Raw genomic sequence first — 17,761 nt, 5'->3', positions numbered from 1 at the left:
GATTTATTTTTCAATTTTATAAAGCTTAAAATCTTGTTTTCACAGAAAATGAAGGTTTTCTTAAAGTGAATTAAATTGTAGATTAATGTATAGATTTTACATTGGTTAATAAAAATACAGGCACGTAGCATCAGGGGGGGGGGCAGGGGGGGGCCTACGATGACCATGATTGAACATTTAGTGGTCAAATTCCAGAGTTATATTTTATTTCTAAATAAAGCAACATAACTGTCAGAAGGAATATTGTGATGCAGTCTCCAAGATTGATAACTGTCAGAAAGAATATTGTGATGCAGTCTCCAAGTCCTGAGTCGTCCACATGGGTATGATGCATCGCTCACGCATAATAAATTCATGGCCTAAAGGTTACAAAGGTTAAATAGCATTACATGACTAACTTGCAGGGCCTTCATTGCGGTCACGGGATGCCAAATATGACAATCTGCTGATAACTTGTATGTATATTTTCAGTTTAGAATATATAAAGCAAATAATGGCTTTATAGCGGCGATACACAATATTTCATACAAATAGACATCAGTAAGAAAATATAAATAAAAGCAGTAAATTCTTATTTTTGGATGGGGTCGGTCCTATATGACACACCAAGAAGTGCAGGCAAATTATCATACCGCGCTAACGCGCGGTATTCAATTTGTCTGCACCGCTTGGTGTGTCTAAGCACCCCTGCAAATGTGTTCGGAATGTTTTCTTTATCGTTGCTAAGTATGTAATAAATCCAGAGGTGCTCGAATGAAAGTTCACGAGTCAGAGTTCCCCGAGATTTTTTCAGTTCCTGTGAAATTCGAGCGGAAGAATAAGTGTTCGGATAATATTCTTAAAATACGTAAATACTTGTCGTTTTTCATATCACATCCTACTTTGATTTATGTTAAAACATGAAATTCCTTTAAGGCCGTATGTCTTATCCCACCATCTAGCGGTTATTAGTTATAGTTATCGTTCGTGTAGATTGGTTGAAAATATAAACATTGGGTTGCTTAATAAAATCATAGCCATGTTTGATGCTTGTTGTGTGCAATACTATGTTTTTTTTAAAGTAATGGGTAAAAACTTAGTATATCGAGCCATTTTTAAGGAACATTCTGCATAAAATAGTATAGTCTGTTTAAATGTCGATGATATTACTAGGTTAGGCGCGGATCGAAAACTAATCCTTAAGGGGATCTCTACAAGCATGTTAATTGTTGCTACAGCAGACAAAAACTGTTTTTTTATTGTCACATTTATTTCTAGACCACGTTTTATCCACCAATTAATGAAGATAAAGTTTAAAATCAATAAACCTCTAGATTTTATATTTGATTACAAATACCTATCGATTCTATGAAATAGATTATAAACACGAGGCATGATTTTACTGCGAAACTGAAAGGGTCAAATAAAAACCACGTGGTCTAAAATTTAAATGACAATAACATTCGCATTCAAAAATGAGCATTTAAAGGTTACGAGGCACCCCTTGCGAATGTGTTCTGAATGTTTTCTTTATCGTTGCTAAGTATGTAATAAATCAGGAGGTGCTTGAATGAAAATTCACGAGTCAGAATTCCCCGTGATTTGTTCAGTTCCTGTGAAATTCGAGCGGAAGTATAAGTGTTCGGATAATATTCTCAAAATACGTAAGTATTGGTCGTTTTTCATATCACACTCTACTTTGATTTATGTTGAAACATAAAAATCTATTAAGGTATCTGTCTTATTTCATTATCTAGTGGTTATTTAAACTAAACGATGATATTCAGAACAGAGTTATCGTTAGTGTTTAACCACTTTACACGTGGTCGACAATAATCTAAGATAATCTAAAAATCTACACGTGGTCGACAATATAAACACTGGGTTGCTCAATAAAATTATAGCCATTGGTTTGATGCTTTTGGTTTGCAATACCACACTTTAAAAAAAGTGCTTGTCTGTTTTGTATTAAAACTTCGTTTATCGAGCCATTTTCAAGGAACATTCTGCATAAAATAGTATAGTCTGTTTCACTATGCTATAACTAGGTCAGGCGCATATCGAAAATTTATCCTTTGGGGGGTCGCTAGTAAGCATGTCAATTGTTGCTACAGCAGAAAAACCTATATTTCCAATTGTCACATTTATTTCCAGAACTCATTTTAACTACCAACTAATGAAGATAAAGATTAAAATCAATAAACGTACGTCTAGATTTTATATTTGACTACAAGTACTTAGATTCTATGAAATAGACTCTGAACATGAGGCACGGTGTAAAAACCACATGGTCAAAATTTAAATGACAATAACATTCGCAGGGTTGAAAGTTTATGTAAAACGTGCCATACATGACTTAGTATAGACACCCTGTGTTCGGAGTGTTTTCTTTATCGTTGCTAAATATGTGATAAATCCAGAAGTGCTCGAATGAAAGTTCACGAGTCAGAGTTCCCCGAGATTTGTTCAGTTTCTGTGAAATTGGAGCGGAAGTATAAGTGTTCAGATAATATTCTCAAAATATGTAAGTATTGGTCGCTTTTCATATCACATCCTACTTCGTTTTATGTTAAAACATGAAAATCTATTAAGATATATGTCTTATTTCATCATCTAGTAGTTATTTAAACAGAACGATGATATTCAGAACGGAGTTATCGCTCGTGTTTTTAACCACTCTACACGTGGTTGACAATATAAACAATGGGTTGCTCAATAAAATTATAGCCATGTTTGATGCTTTTGGTGTGCTCTTTTAAAAAAAAAGTATGGTGTTGTTTGTATAAAACTCAGTAAATCGAGCCATTTTCAAGGAACATTCTGCAGAAAAATTGATTCTGATACTAGGTCAAGCGTGCATCGAAAATTAATCCTTTGGGGAATCGCTAGTAAGCATGTTAATTGTTGCAACAGCAAAAAACCCATATTTTCTATTGTCACGTTTATTTTTTGAACTCACTGTATCCACCAATTAATGAAGATAAAGTTTAAAATCAGTGAACGTTTAGATTTTATTTTTGATTACAAGTACCTATATTCCATGAAATATAAACACTAGGCATGATTTTTACTGAGAAACTGAAAGGACCACGTTGTTTAAAATTTAAATGACAAAAACATTCGCAGGGCGTGTGTGGCAACGCACTTTGAAAAAATTACACACTTTAAACAATTTTTTAACTGTTTAAAGTGCGATAACGTTTTGGGTAGCCAATTTGGGTCACCTCTAGTCTGAAAATTCTGCACCAAATATTAATTCTAGTATTACTCTAGTAAATGAGAATATAAGTATATGTGGTTACATGATAAACTTTTCAATTCAGTGGAACAGTTTGTTAAAAATATTTTCTGGATAGGTGTTGGCGCATTTGAAAGCGTCGACCGATTTAAACGCCGTAGCCCCGGGTTTGAGTCTGGTCCGTCGCTATCGCGGTATATAACATTACACTCTCCACCCATGGTACCTGGCAAATGAGACGAGCTGGTTAAGTTGAATGTAAAGCATTAGCACCGTAATTTGGCAACTCTGCTTGATGCTCCCCAGGGAGCTGAGAATGCAATGGATTGTACGGGTCTGGCCAGGGGATATTATGTAGAAGTCGTGCGGGCTTTGCGAACCCTACCTTTACAAATAAAACTTCAAATTTTCAATACGTCAGATTGTTCAATTTTGGGTCTACACTAACAGAGTAAAGTGAAATATTGATAATGTTTATTGAAAGTTTTTGGATGGTTTTCTGTAAATACAAAATTTACAATATGAAATATTATGATTTTTGTTTTTTCACACACTAAGTTTGATGAAACTGTCATTATTTAAATTTTTACCAACCAGAAATAGTATCGATTCTAAATTATTCAATTTGAAGTTACCTGAAAGTTAGTTCAAAAACAAAAACGACGAACGACTGACTATAGAGATGAACACCGCTCGTAATTAGGCACCGTCACACAGGTACTAGAATCTTAGATTCCTTAGATTCCGTTACACCCGATTACACACCTGAAACTCGTGATGAAATGTAAAGCTTAGTTCTGCTAAGCAACATGTACATTAACAGAAACGTTTGCTGATGAACTTTCAGCAGCTTTTTTGCGGAATCGCCCAGATTATTAGTTCCTCTCTTCTTCTTATTTAAATACGAATCTAGAGGTGTCTGTGGTAAAATGTCAAAGTCTTATGGAGCTATACTCTAAAACCTGACATGGCCTGGCCTGACCTCAATGAAAACAATGGGCTGAAGCGTTAATTTCGAATTTTCAGTCAAAAGTTTGAAACCCACTGGAGATTTTTTAATTTTTACCTTTCCAAATAACATATAACACCTTTTTATGGCCATTATTATTGAAAATTATTAACCAGAGAAAGTAATTTAATTATTATCCACGATAATATCGACAGGTATCCCAAACCACCTGGCTCTGCTTTCTATGATTTTTATTTTACATTTTGTACCACTTCATTTTTATTTATTTGAATCTGTGTAAACCAGACCATGGCATGAGTCTTGTGTTACATTAAAATGGATTGTAAACCATCTTGCTTATTATTTTACATCTGACACTCCAAGGAACTATTGCAAATAACAATAATCTATAGATATGCCGGAAAAGATCATTTTTGAAAGTGTGTGAAAAGAAACTGACTATGGTAAATCTTAAATACTAAATAAACGATGTTCAAATAGGTTAAAAAGAGATTACTCCTAAAAGAGTTAGTTGATAATGGGATTTGGGCTCATTTAAGGGTGGTTATATTCCCTATTAAGACACACGTGTTAAGAAGAGGAACTTTCGAAATATTTATATCTAGAATCTGAGGGCTTCTATCAATCAAAATGTGACCACCAATCATCTTGATAATAATTAAAGTATGCCGATGATATAGTAATATATATAATTTCTGTTCGAGTACGAGTATGTTTAGAATTGTATTCAGAAGAGATAGAACTGATCTATAATAACCAAGCGGGTTTCTAATTTAGACCACATTTTTATTCAATACGTTGATTAAGTGTAAGAAAAAATTGTTCTCTGTTTTATAGATTTCAAACAGGCAGTTCACACAGTTTGAAGAAATGGTTCTTAAATTATGGTATCAATGGTAAATGTTTTAAATATATTACAAATATGTTAAAAGGTATTGAATCACTCATGAAGATAAATGGCACGATATCCGACTTTATTTCTTGTAATGTTGGAGTCCATCAAGGAGTACATTTGTCACCATTTTTGTTTTCATTGAACATAAATGATTTAGAAAATTATCTTGTTGAAAAAAATATCGCTGGTCTGCAACATCAATAGAACAAAACTTTTATATAAATATATATATATAACTGCTTGTACTTCTTATGCAGACGGATACTGTTATCTTGAACGCACTGAATGAGTTTGAAAGTTATTGTAAAGAGTGGAAATTAAATGTTTATATAGATAAAACAAAAGTATACTGTATATTGATTTTTTCCAAAAGAGTAATGGTTGTACATGTATCTGTATTGAATAGTATTGAACGTGTTGACCTAGTTTTTAAAGCACATTTTATTTTTGGCATAGTCAGTCTTTAAATATTGTTAACCAAAAATGGGTTTCAACAGAGATTACAAGATCAATTTATTCAGAAGTGGCATGCTGATATGAATAATTCATCAGAAGGATTTAGATATAAAATTTTTAAAACAAATTTTAAATAGTTAAAATATTTAGATGTTTTACCCCTGAAATTCCAAAAAAATTCTTGTATAATTTCGTACTTCATATCACCAATCTAGGTAGCTAAACACAGTTTCGTATAAAATCCTGGGGGTTTTTCTCTGGGGAAAAGCATGATGGGTAGGAATTTTCCTGCTATTTTTATGCGGTATACATGAAAATCAAATTTTTATACTCTCAGTTGTATAATATAGTGAATTATCTTTCGAATACATGATAAAAGTATGTAGACAAATTCTAAAAATTAATTTTGTGAGACTCTAAAATAAAGGGCGGTAACTCCAAAAACATCCGGATTTTACACATACATAATTTCATGAATTTTTTAGCGGGTAACATAGCTCTTTAAAAAGCTGGCGAATGTTCCCTGAAAATACTATGAAATGATGCCTAAGGACTTGTTCTTGAAAATGTACATAAATAAAAATGGCTGATTTAGTTGCATTATGTTTTAGGGGGAGCCTAAAATGCATGGGTGTACTGCATTTAGAGGCATCCTTTTGTCTATTTTCCGCATGTTTTGAGTGCCAAATAAATTCTAGCATTAAGTTACATGTGCATTATTTTTTAATACTAAAAAAATTCACGATTTTATCTTTCTATTGATATATAGATATATATGTAACATGTTTTAACAATTTATTTTTATAGGGGGCAGTTTTGCTTGCCCCTCATCTGAAAACGTCCTTATAACGTTACATATAAAACTGTGTTTTGCACCCCTACCAGTTAAACTGGGAAGATGGGAAGGTATTCCATTTTGTCCTCGCTGTAAAACAAAACGTATAGTCGATGAATTTCATTGCATTTTAGATTGTGATGCAATATGTGATGCAATATGCAACTTGTCCGGAACAAGTTAATAGACAAACATTTTCGGCTAGACTAAATATGCTAAAAATTTTCTACGTTGAAAAATGACCCCCGGTCAATTATTCCACGGGGGTCATTAATTCTACTTTACACCGGCTAGTGCATATCCATTTATAACATTTGTAATGGGGCATACGTGAAGGCGCGTAAACATGCACATCTTAATGAGAATCAAATTGAGTAAAAGCTGTCAGATATTAAATGATTTGTATAAACAAATTACATATATTTCTGTCCCTCTAATATTTGTGTGAATATTCTACATTTCTGAACTAATCTTGTTTAAAAAAAAACAGGCTGATGAGAGTTTCTTTGAGTTTCTTTGTAATTTCTGGTAGCCTTTTTTAAAATATTGGTTTAATAATACCAATAAGCATAATGCATGAACCAAATTAAAAAAGGCAATATACCATGACAAAACATGTAATTCTGATGTACATATTTATTTCTTACATAACCTGTCATACTTTGGGGTATCATTATCTTTCAGCCTACTGACAACTTGTAAAATTTCGTTCGCAGGGATATCGTCAATATCGTCAAGATCGATTTCATAATCATATCATAATCATCACAGTTCCCTTCATTGACTTCATTGCTTTTTATTTACTTTATTTACTTTACATTTTACATTAATAATTCAAACAAATCTCGTGCGTTTTTTTAATTTTTGTCCAAACCATTTATAAATGTTTAAATAAAAGCAATATTCAGGATTTTACAGTGTTCTGTAGGATAACATTTCTTTAGTTTTTATTAAAATGACAGTGGATTTTGATTCTTTACTAAAGTTTTTTAATGTTTTCTTGTGTCCTGGGTTTGTCGCTAAGCTAGCTGGAATTTTCTTCTCGACGTTTTGCATTGTGCGTTGTAAGTATAATTGGGAGTCTAATCAAATTTCATCTTCTATAGTTATCTATTTACTAATATTAAATTAATATGGCTCGTCTATAAAGAATTAATTGTTTCAATGAGCTGTAAAACTTATATTATCTGTATTGTTTTGCTTTTTATCTGGATCCCATATATTGTTATATTATTATTCTTTTCGTCACTTAATTGCTTGGTTGGACGCGTTTAAAGAGGCATGATCGCGATTTTGGTCAAAAATAATTTTCAACTGATTTTAATGTATTCAATGCTTCAGTAGGGCATTTTCATTTCTTGTCCAAAGCTTTTCTTAAAATTCTGTCCCTCTAATATTTGTGTGAATATTCTACATTCCTGAACTAATCTTGTTTTAAAAAAACAAGCTGATGAGAGTTTCTTTGAGTTTCTTTGCAATCAAAATTGAAGTGTCATTCGTTGAGTTTTATAATCGAGTTACAAAGCTTACAAATTCTTTGGTTTGAAAACAATTTGAATTGAAAAGTCCAGTTTTAGACCTAAAATGAATGTGTTAGGAAATTTGAATTGAAAAGTCCAGTTTTAGACCTAAAATGAATGTGTTAGGAAATGTTTTTTATATTCTGAAAATGATATAGACAAATCAGCTCGAAAGAGATTTTTTTACAGTAATATTGAATCTGTGTAAACAAAACCATGGCAATGAGTCTTGTTTACATTAAAAAGAATTGGGAGCCCTGTATCTTGCTTATCACTGTACATTTGACACTTAAAGGGAACTATTACAAATAACAAAAGCATTGACCGGCATTTGCCGGAAAAGATCATTTTTTGAAAGTTTTTTGTCTATTTCTATCGTACATATTTTGAATTTTTCAAATTTGCATTTTGAACATATCATTTGCTCATGCAATTTAAAAATTTATATCTTTATGAAAATATTTATCTTTGAAGCATTTTCTCAGTAAAATTGTATATATCTGCATTGTTTTTGGCCTAGACTTTGACCAGTCTCTGTCCCTTAAAAAATCATCTGTAGGCATACTTTGTTGTTGTTATTTTTTAATTTAAAGCAGCATCTATTAACACCGTTTGTCTTTTATGAAGAATTGTACATTTTGTATATTAAACTTTGATATTGATATCAAATGGCATTTGCTCTTTGACTTAAATATATATGTATCTATGGAGAAAAGTATATACATGTACCTCACTTATTGTAATGTGCAACGTCAAAATCATGGAAAAACTGATGCGTTTGCTTTTCAGAACATCTATAGGAAATGACACAATTGTTGGAGAAGTAGATGCAGTTCGTTCATTGCAAAGAACGTGTACATTGGTAACATTTTATGCCAAAAATGCATGAGGAAGGTTTATAGATTAGATTAAATTGGGGGTGAGTCAGAGTTTTACCGTCCCCTTGCCATTCCGGCTTCAGGTGAGTTCCTTATACAGAGGATGCAGCTGTTAATACGGAAAAAACATTAACATTGAATGACGATGTGAGCTTTTACATGTACAAACATAACTTTTCCTGTTATTTCTATTGAATAAACTAAAGCGATGTGCATTATCTATTTATAGAGCCAACGTCTATAGATAAAATATTAAATAATCTTCATGCAGAAAAGAAAATTTTATCAACATTGTCTTTTCGTATGAACTTTATGGTAGTACTGATTTTTTATATAAATAAAATTATATATTTGTTTCCCATGTTTTGATAACAAAGAGAAATTAGCCGATTGAGCCATTGGTCAATGTTCTTTTCAATTTTGTGCACTTTTTTCCACTAAAACTAATGAAGGGTTAAAAAAAACAAATATTTTATTTCAACTTTTTATTTTTTAAGCATCTATTATATTATACTGCTTTTGTGTCGAAATATATAACTGACAGAGCAAAGGAAAAAAAAGAGCAGGGGCAAAAAACAAGATTGTATAAATATTATAGTATTACAGGTTTACAGAATATTATTGATATTGCACCTACATTAACAAACCTATCATCTTCATTGATACAAAAATCTCATGAATGAGATTTCATGATCTAGCCCATTTGAAAAGAACAGGAAAATAAAGGGAACTTTATAATAAGTAAATAAATATGTTTAACTAGTAACTTAGTGTAACTTAAATGAATAGAAAAAAACGTTTGGCGGCTCTTATAATAACTATTGTTCAAACCAGCGTACATGTTTAGTGTAATAAATAATAAATATTAAAAGAATTTTGAAAGACCAAATTTACTTGTGAAAATAAGTATAGTTTAGGTTAGCATGTAATGGTTTAAATTATTAAAAGCTATAGCATTGATTACAAGTTGGTGCAAAAAAATTAAACAATAAGTTTGTAATATTTATAATTAATTAGATTTTTAATTGGTTGATTTTATTTTTAATTGATTGATTTTTAAATGTTTTTAATAAAGTTACTTGTCCAATTAATTGGGAGCCTGATTTTTTTTTAGTTCAAGTTCAAGTTCAAGTTCAGTTTATTCACTCAGACCAAATAATTTGGTACAAGAGGAACATATATATAATACATACAAATACAAATCGTCAGAGGTACAGACAAACAGGTACATTTTCATACAGGGAAAAAATATAAATAAAAAAGAACAGACTATAGAATCACTACTTATATTAGATTTTAGTATAAAGGATCATAATAGGAAAACAACTAAGAGGAGCAGACAGCATCAAAAATTTTTGAAATAAATACACATAATTTTCTTAGCGATTTACAATTGCAATTAGTCATGAGTTCAGAAAACTTAAAAAAAAATTGGTCTTTTCCAATGTTTATGTATTTTTTCCTTATTTCTTCTAGTGCCGAACATTCTAAAATATAATGAAATTCATCTCCAATAAGACCTTTATTACACAAAAGACATAACCTCTCATTCAAAGGAATGTTATACCATCTGCCTGTCTCTACAGGAAAACGATGGTTTGATGTACGAAATTTAATGAATTTTTTTCTTAGTTTTACAGGTAAAATATCAAGATACTTCTCAAAGCCAAAATATGGTTTTAAAATTTTATACACTTGACCTCTGGAAGAACAATTTATATCATTTGACCATATTTGCATAAATTGGTCTTTTAATCTTTGGTTTACAGTAGCAGATAACCATTCTATATTGACAAAATTATGGTTCTGCCAGACATATTGTAGCCCGCACATGTTCAAAATTCTTTGAATACAATCAATCCATGGGCTTTTACAATCGCTATTAAAATGTTGTGAAAATAAATATCTGTACACTGTATATACAATTTTGTTCTCGGGGCTTACATGTATGTATTTTTGGGGGGAGGGTGAGAGGTACTGATCCAAAAATTAATCCATTAGGAAGGGAAGGGGTATACTAACCCTCATTAAAATTTTGATTCCCTTCTTACATCTTTTTGTAAAAGTTTTCTTTACTTATTTAATTGCCAAACGTTTGGGTTTAGTTCGTTTGTTCAAATTTCCATTTTTATAATTGAATATTCAAAAAATATCGCCGTTCAACATAAATTGGGGCCCAGCACTGCTTCCCTTATTGTTTACGTACCTTAATAATTGTGAGTTAACAGACACAAAGTGAGATTATTTTCTACAAAAGTTATCTCTCTTATCAGAGGGGAAAAGAAAGATCGACTTTTGGCGAGTTTCTTTTTCATATAGCATGCACAGAAATCCAATGTGCCGATATACGGTATGTATATCGGCTCCATACATTTTTAGAATGCCATCTTCATTGTACTTAGCTATTGATATTGAATAATTTTAGAAACTATGAAGTCTTTTTAACGCACATTCATTTTTTTAAAAGATATTACTTATTTAGATAAAATGAATGTGCGTTAAAAAGACCTCATAATTTTCGTGACATTTTTAATAATATTAATTTATATTAAAAAAAAAAAACAGAATGCAAAATAAACTCGAACGTTAACATAACCGCCTATGGAAAATGCATTAGTGGACTATACCCATGTTATATCAATTAGAATGAGTATCGTATGTAATCAAAATGCCAACCGAATTTATCTTTTTTCCTTAACATTTAATACCTTTTTTCAATTGTAAAATAATGAAAGATTTTTTATTGTCAAGATATAAAATACTAATCTAAAACACATAATATTGAAATGAAAATAAAATGTCTTCGTTCTGTTTATTTATGTAGCTGGAATAAATCTAAAATATCCTATAACTACAGTTTCGGTATCTGTAATCTCAAAGGTGCAGGATTTTCCCTAACAAACAAACAATTTTTAATAAAATTTCATTTAGCAGTAATTTCAGCATTTATTTTGCCATAAACTTTATGTGGGGCAATTGTGCAGATTCTTATTTCTTATTTACAAAATATGCAATTTACATATTCCCCAATGTTAGTAATGGAACCTAGCCTGTTAATCTCCTTTCTTTGTAATACCCGGCTGGGAGTAAGGATATCTGTGCAATGGGTGAAGACTTCATATAACATATACAGTTATATTGCAAGTCTCCCCCGAATGTCCAGCATTAACTCCTCCCAGAAGCCCCCGAAGGAACTCGGACACAGATATGAAAGGAGGTGTACGTCAGCCCCACCCCCACCCCCACATTTCCTCGCAGCAAAGATAATTGTTCCAAAATTTACTTTAAAAAGATGGAAATATTGAGAAGTTGGAGTCATAGGTATACTACCCTACTACCCCCCCCCCCCCTTTACGGATTGGAAATTTCATGATTTGCGAAAAAAAAATGGTAGCCTCCCTTTTGGTAGCCCCACCCCTTAGCCCCCGCCCTCTTTAGTAAAGTTAGACCTAAGTATTAGGCACATGACATCAGATAGGGGTCATCCCCCAACTTTTTCTCGCAGCAAAGTTAATGTTCCAAAATTTACCGTGAAAAGGTGGAAATATTGAAAAGTTGGAGTCATGGGTATACTAGCCCCCCCCCCCCCCCCTTACGGATTAGTAATACTTTATGTGGGGCAATTGTGCAGATTCTTATTTCTTATTTACAAAATATGCAATTTACATATTCCCCAATGTTAGTAATGGGGCCTAGCCTGTTAGTCTCCTTTCTTTGTAATACCCGGCTGGGAGTTAGGACATCTGTGCAATGGGTGAAGACTTCATATAACATATACAGTTATATTGCAGCCCACCTTAGCCCCTTATCCCATCCTTTAGCCCCCCTTTTGGTAGCCCCCTTAGCCCCCACCCCCCTTTTTGCAAAGTTAGACCTAAGCATCAGACAGGGTTCATTCCCCCCACTTTTCCTCGCAGCAAAGATAATTGTTCCAAAATTTACCTTGAAAAGAAGGAAATATTGAGAAGTTGGAGTCATAGGTATACTACCCCCCCCCCCCCCCCCCCCCCCCGTACAGATTGGAAATTTCATGATTTGCGAAAAAAAATTGGTAGCCCCCCTTTTGGTAGCCCTCCCTTAGCCCCCGTCCTTTTTTTTTGTAAAGTTAGACCTAAGCATTAGGCACATGGCATCAGAGAGGGTTCATTCCCCCCCCCCCCCAACTTTTTCTCGCAACAAAGTTAATGTTCCTAAATTTACCTAGAATAGGTGGAAATATTGAGAAGTTGGAGTCATGGGTATAGTAGCCCCCCCCCCCCAACCCTCCCACCCCCCATCCCCCCCCCCTACGGATAAGGAATTTCATGATGTGCGAAATATATTTTTAGATAGCCCCCCTTAGCCCATTAGCCAAGCCCTAGCCCTTCTTTAGTAGTAGCCCTTTTTTTGCAAAGTTAGACCTAAGCATTAGGCACCTAGCACTAGACAGGGTCCACCCCCTCTCCCTACCCCACTTTTTCTCGGAGCAAAGTTAATTGTTCTTAAGTTTACCTTGAAAAGATGAAAATATGGAGAAGTTGGAGTCATAAGTATACTAACCCCCCCCTCCGCCCCCCACCCCCCCCCCATACGGATTGAAAATTTCATGATTTGCGGAAAAAAAATTGGCAGCCCCCCTTTTGGTAGCCCTCCCCCCTACCCCCCCCCCCCCCCCACCTATTTTTGTAAAGTTAGACCTTAGCATTAGGCACATGGCATCAGAGAGGGTTCATACCCCCCCCCCCCCAACATTTTCTCGCAACAAAGTTAATGTTCCTAAATTTACCTTGAAAAGGTGGAAATATTGAGAAGTTGGAGTCATGGGTATACTAGCCGCCCCCCCCCCCCCCCTTGCGGATTAGTAATTTCATGATTTGCGGAAAAAAAGTGTTGATAAACCGCCCCCCCCCCCCTTAGCCCCTCCCCCATTTTTTGCAAAGTTAGACCTAAGTATTAGGCATATAGCATTAGAGAGGATTCACCCCCTTTTTTAAAGCAGCAAAGATAATTGTTTCTAAATTTACATTTATTAGATGGAAATATTGAGAAGTTGGAGTCATAGACCTGTATACTAGTCCCCCCCGCCCCCCCCCTCTTTACGGATAAGGAATTTCATGATTTGCAAAAAAAAAGTTTTAGGTAACCTACCTTAGCCCCTTATCCCATCCCTTAGCCCCCCTTTTGGTAGCCATCTTAGCTCCCACCCCCCTTTTTGCAAAGTTAGACCTAAGCATCAGACAGGGTTCATTCCCCCCACTTTTCCTCGCAGCAAAGATAATTGTTCCAAAGTTTACCTTGAAAAGAAGGAAATATTGAGAAGTTGGAGTCATAGGTATACTACCCCCCTCCCCGTACAGATTGGAAATTTCATGATTTGTGAAAAAAAAAATTGGTAGCCCCCCTTTTGGTAGCCCTCCCTTAGCCCCCGTCCTTTTTTTGTAAAGTTAGACCTAAGCATTAGGCACATGACATCAGAGAGGGTTCATTTCCCCCCCCCCCCCAACTTTTTTTTCGCAACAAAGTTAATGTTCCTAAACTTACCTTGAAAAGGTGGAAATATTGAGAAGTTGGAGTCATGGGTATACTAGCCCCCCCCCCCTTTTTACGGATAAGGAATTTCATGTTTTGCGAAAAAAAATTGTTGATAGACCCCCAACCCCCTTAGCCCCTCCCCCATTTTTTGTTGCAAAGTTAGAAAGTTAGACCTAAGTATTAGGCACATAGCATCAGAGAAGGTTACCCCCCTCCCCCCCTTTTCACGAGGCAAAGATAATTGTTACTAAATTTACCTTTATAAGATGGAAATATTGAGAAGTTGGAGTCATAGGTATACTAGCCCCCCCCCCCTTCCCCTACGGATTAGGAATTTCATGATTTGCGGTTTTTATTTAGGTAACCCCCCTTAGCCCATTAGCCAAACCCTCCCCCCCCCTCCCCCCTACGGATTAGGAAATTTTATGATTTGCGATTTTTATTTAGGTAGCCCCCCCCCCCTTAGCCCATTAGCCAAGCCCTTAGCCCCCTTCCTTTGGTAGCAGCCGTTTTTTGCAAAGTAAGACCTAAGCATTAGGCATATAGCAACAGACAGGGTTCAGCCCCCCCCCCTCACCCCCACATATCCTCGCAGCAAAGATAATTGTTCCAAAATTTACCTTGAAAAGATGGAAATATTGAGAAGTTGGAGTCATAGGTATTCTACCCTACTACCCCCCCCCCCCCTTTACGGATTGGAAATTTCATGATTTGCGAAAAAAAAATGGTAGCCCCCCTTTTGGTAGCCCCACCGCTTAGCCCCCGCCCTCTTTAGTAAAGTTAGACCTAAGTATTAGGCACATGGCATCAGATAGGGGTCATCCCCCCCCCCAACCTTTTTCTCGCAGCAAAGTTAATGTTCCAAAACTTACCGTGAAAAGGTGGAAATATTAAGAAGTTGGAGTCATAGGTATACAAGCCCCCCCCCCCTCCCCCCTACGGATTAGGAAATTTTATGTTTTGCGATTTTTATTTAGGTAGCCCCCCCCCCCCCTTAGCCCATTAACCAAGCCCTTAGCGCCCCCCCCCCTTTGGTAGCAGCCCTTTTTTGCAAAGTAAGACCTAAGCATTGTGCATATAGCACCAGACAGGGTTCAGCCCCCCCACCCCCACATTTCCTCGCAGCAAAAATAATTGTTCCAAAATTTACCTTGAAAAGATGGAAATATTGAGAAGTTGGAGTCATAGGTATATTACCCTACTACCCCCCCCCCCTTTACGGATTGGGAATTTGTTGGTAGACCCCCCCCCCCCTTTAGCCCCTCCCACATTTTCTGCAAAGTTAGACCTAAGCATTAGGCACATGGCATCAGATAGAGTTATAGGGTTCACCCCCCCCCCCCCAACTTTTTCTTGCAGCAAAGTTAATGTTCCAAAATTTACCGTGAAAAGGTGGAAATATTGAAAAGTTGGAGTCATGGGTATACTAGGCCCCCCCCCCCTTACGGATTAGTAATACTTTATGTGGGGCAATTGTGCAGATTCTTATTTCTTATTTACAAAATATGCAATTTACATATTCCCCAATGTTAGTAATGGGGCCTAGCCTGTTAGTCTCCTTTCTTTGTAATACCCGGCTGGGAGTTAGGACATCTGTGCAATGGGTGAAGACTTCATATAACATATACAGTTATATTGCAGTCTCCCCCGAATGTCCAGCATTAACTCCTCCCAGAAGCCCCCGAAGGAACTCGGACACAGATATGAAAGGAGGTGTATATACATGTGAAAATAGATAAAAACATGTACTTGGTTGTCACCGTTAGGTGTCCGTACATGTTATACCATACCTGGGCATTTCGTAAATTTGCTCATATAAGATGTACTTAATTTTCAATTTAAAAAAAATAAATACAAAAAAATTAAACTTTATAAAAGTTTACCTTTAAGAAAATTATTAGCGGAAGTTAATGAAACAAAATTACGAATTGCCTTCCCGACATCAAATCGGCTCTGAAACAAATTGCTTAGAACAATATCTTTAATTAATTTCAGAGGCGTCGAAACCGGGGGGGGGGGGGGGGGGGGGGGGGGGGGGGCCTGGGGGGGGGGGGGCTTGACGTCCTAGGTATACTGGCCCCCCTATAGATTAGGGATTTCATTATTTAGCCCCCCACCTTTTTTTGCAAAGTTAGACCTAAGCATTAGGCCAATAGCATCAGAGAGGGTTCATAATTGTTCCTAAATTTACCTTTATTAGATTGACGTTGAAGTCATAGGTATACTAGCCCCCCCCCCCCCCCCTACGGATTAGGAATTTCATGATTAGCGAATTTTTTTTTAGGTAGCCCCCTTAGCCCATTAGCCAAGCCCTTAGCCCCCCCCCCCTTTGGAAGCAGCCCTCTTTTGCAAAGTAAGACCTAAGCATTAGGCATATAGCACCAGACAGGGTTTCACCCCCCCCCCACCCCCGCATTTCCTCGGAGCAAAGATAATTGTTCCAAAATTTACCTTGAAAAGATGGAAATATTGAGAAGTTGGAGTCATAGGTATACTACCCCCCCTCCCCTAATGTTCCTAAATTTACCTTGAAAAGGTGTAAATATTGAGAAGTTGGAGTCATGGGTATACTAGCCCCCCCCCCCTTTTATGGATTAGGAATTTCATGTTTTGCGAAAAAAAAATTGTTGATAGACCTCCCCCGTTAGCCCCTCCCCCATTTTTTTTGCAAAGTTAGACCTAAGTATTAGGCACATAACATCAGAGAGGGTTAACACCCCCCCCCCCTTTTCATGAGGCAAAGATAATTGTTACTAAATTTACCTTTATTAGATGGAAATATTGTGAAGTTGGAGTCATAGGTATAGTAGCCCCCCCCCCCCCCAAACCCCCCTACCCCCTACGGATAAGGAATTTCATGATGTGCGAAAAATATTTTTAGATAGCCCCCCTTAGCCCATTAGCTAAACCCTAGCCCCCCCCCTTTAGTAGTAGCCCTTTTTTGCAAAGTTAGACCTAAGCATTAGGCACCTAGCACTAGACAGGATCCACCCCCCTCTCCCTACCCCACTTTTTTCTCGGAGCAAAGTTAATTGTTCTTAAGTTTACCTTGAAAAGATGAAAATATGGAGAAGCTGGAGTCATAAATATACTAAAACCCCCCCCCCTCCGCCCCCCCCCCCCCCCCTACGGATTGGAAATTTCATGATTTGCGGAAGAAAAAAAATTGGTAGCCCCCCTTTTGATAGCCCTCCCCCCTAACCCTCCCCCCCCCCTATTTTTGTAAAGTTAGACCTTAGCATTAGGCACATGGCATCAGAGAGGGTTCCCCCCCCCCAACTTTTCCTCGCAACAAAGTTAATGTTCCTAAATTTACTTTGAAAACGTGGAAATATTGAGAAGTTAGAGTCATGGGTATACTAGCCGGCCCCCCCCCTTACGGATTAGTAATTTCATGATTTGCAAAAAAAAAAAGTGTTGATAGACCCCCCCCCCCTTAGCCCCTCCCCCATTTTTTGCAAAGTTAGACCTAAGTATTA

This window comes from Magallana gigas, chromosome 5 (assembly GCF_963853765.1).
Source record: "Magallana gigas chromosome 5, xbMagGiga1.1, whole genome shotgun sequence".
In the NCBI taxonomy this organism is placed as follows: domain Eukaryota; kingdom Metazoa; phylum Mollusca; class Bivalvia; order Ostreida; family Ostreidae; genus Magallana; species Magallana gigas.
The sequence above is the reverse complement of the archived record's forward strand: the minus strand, read 5'-3'. Positions refer to the sequence as shown.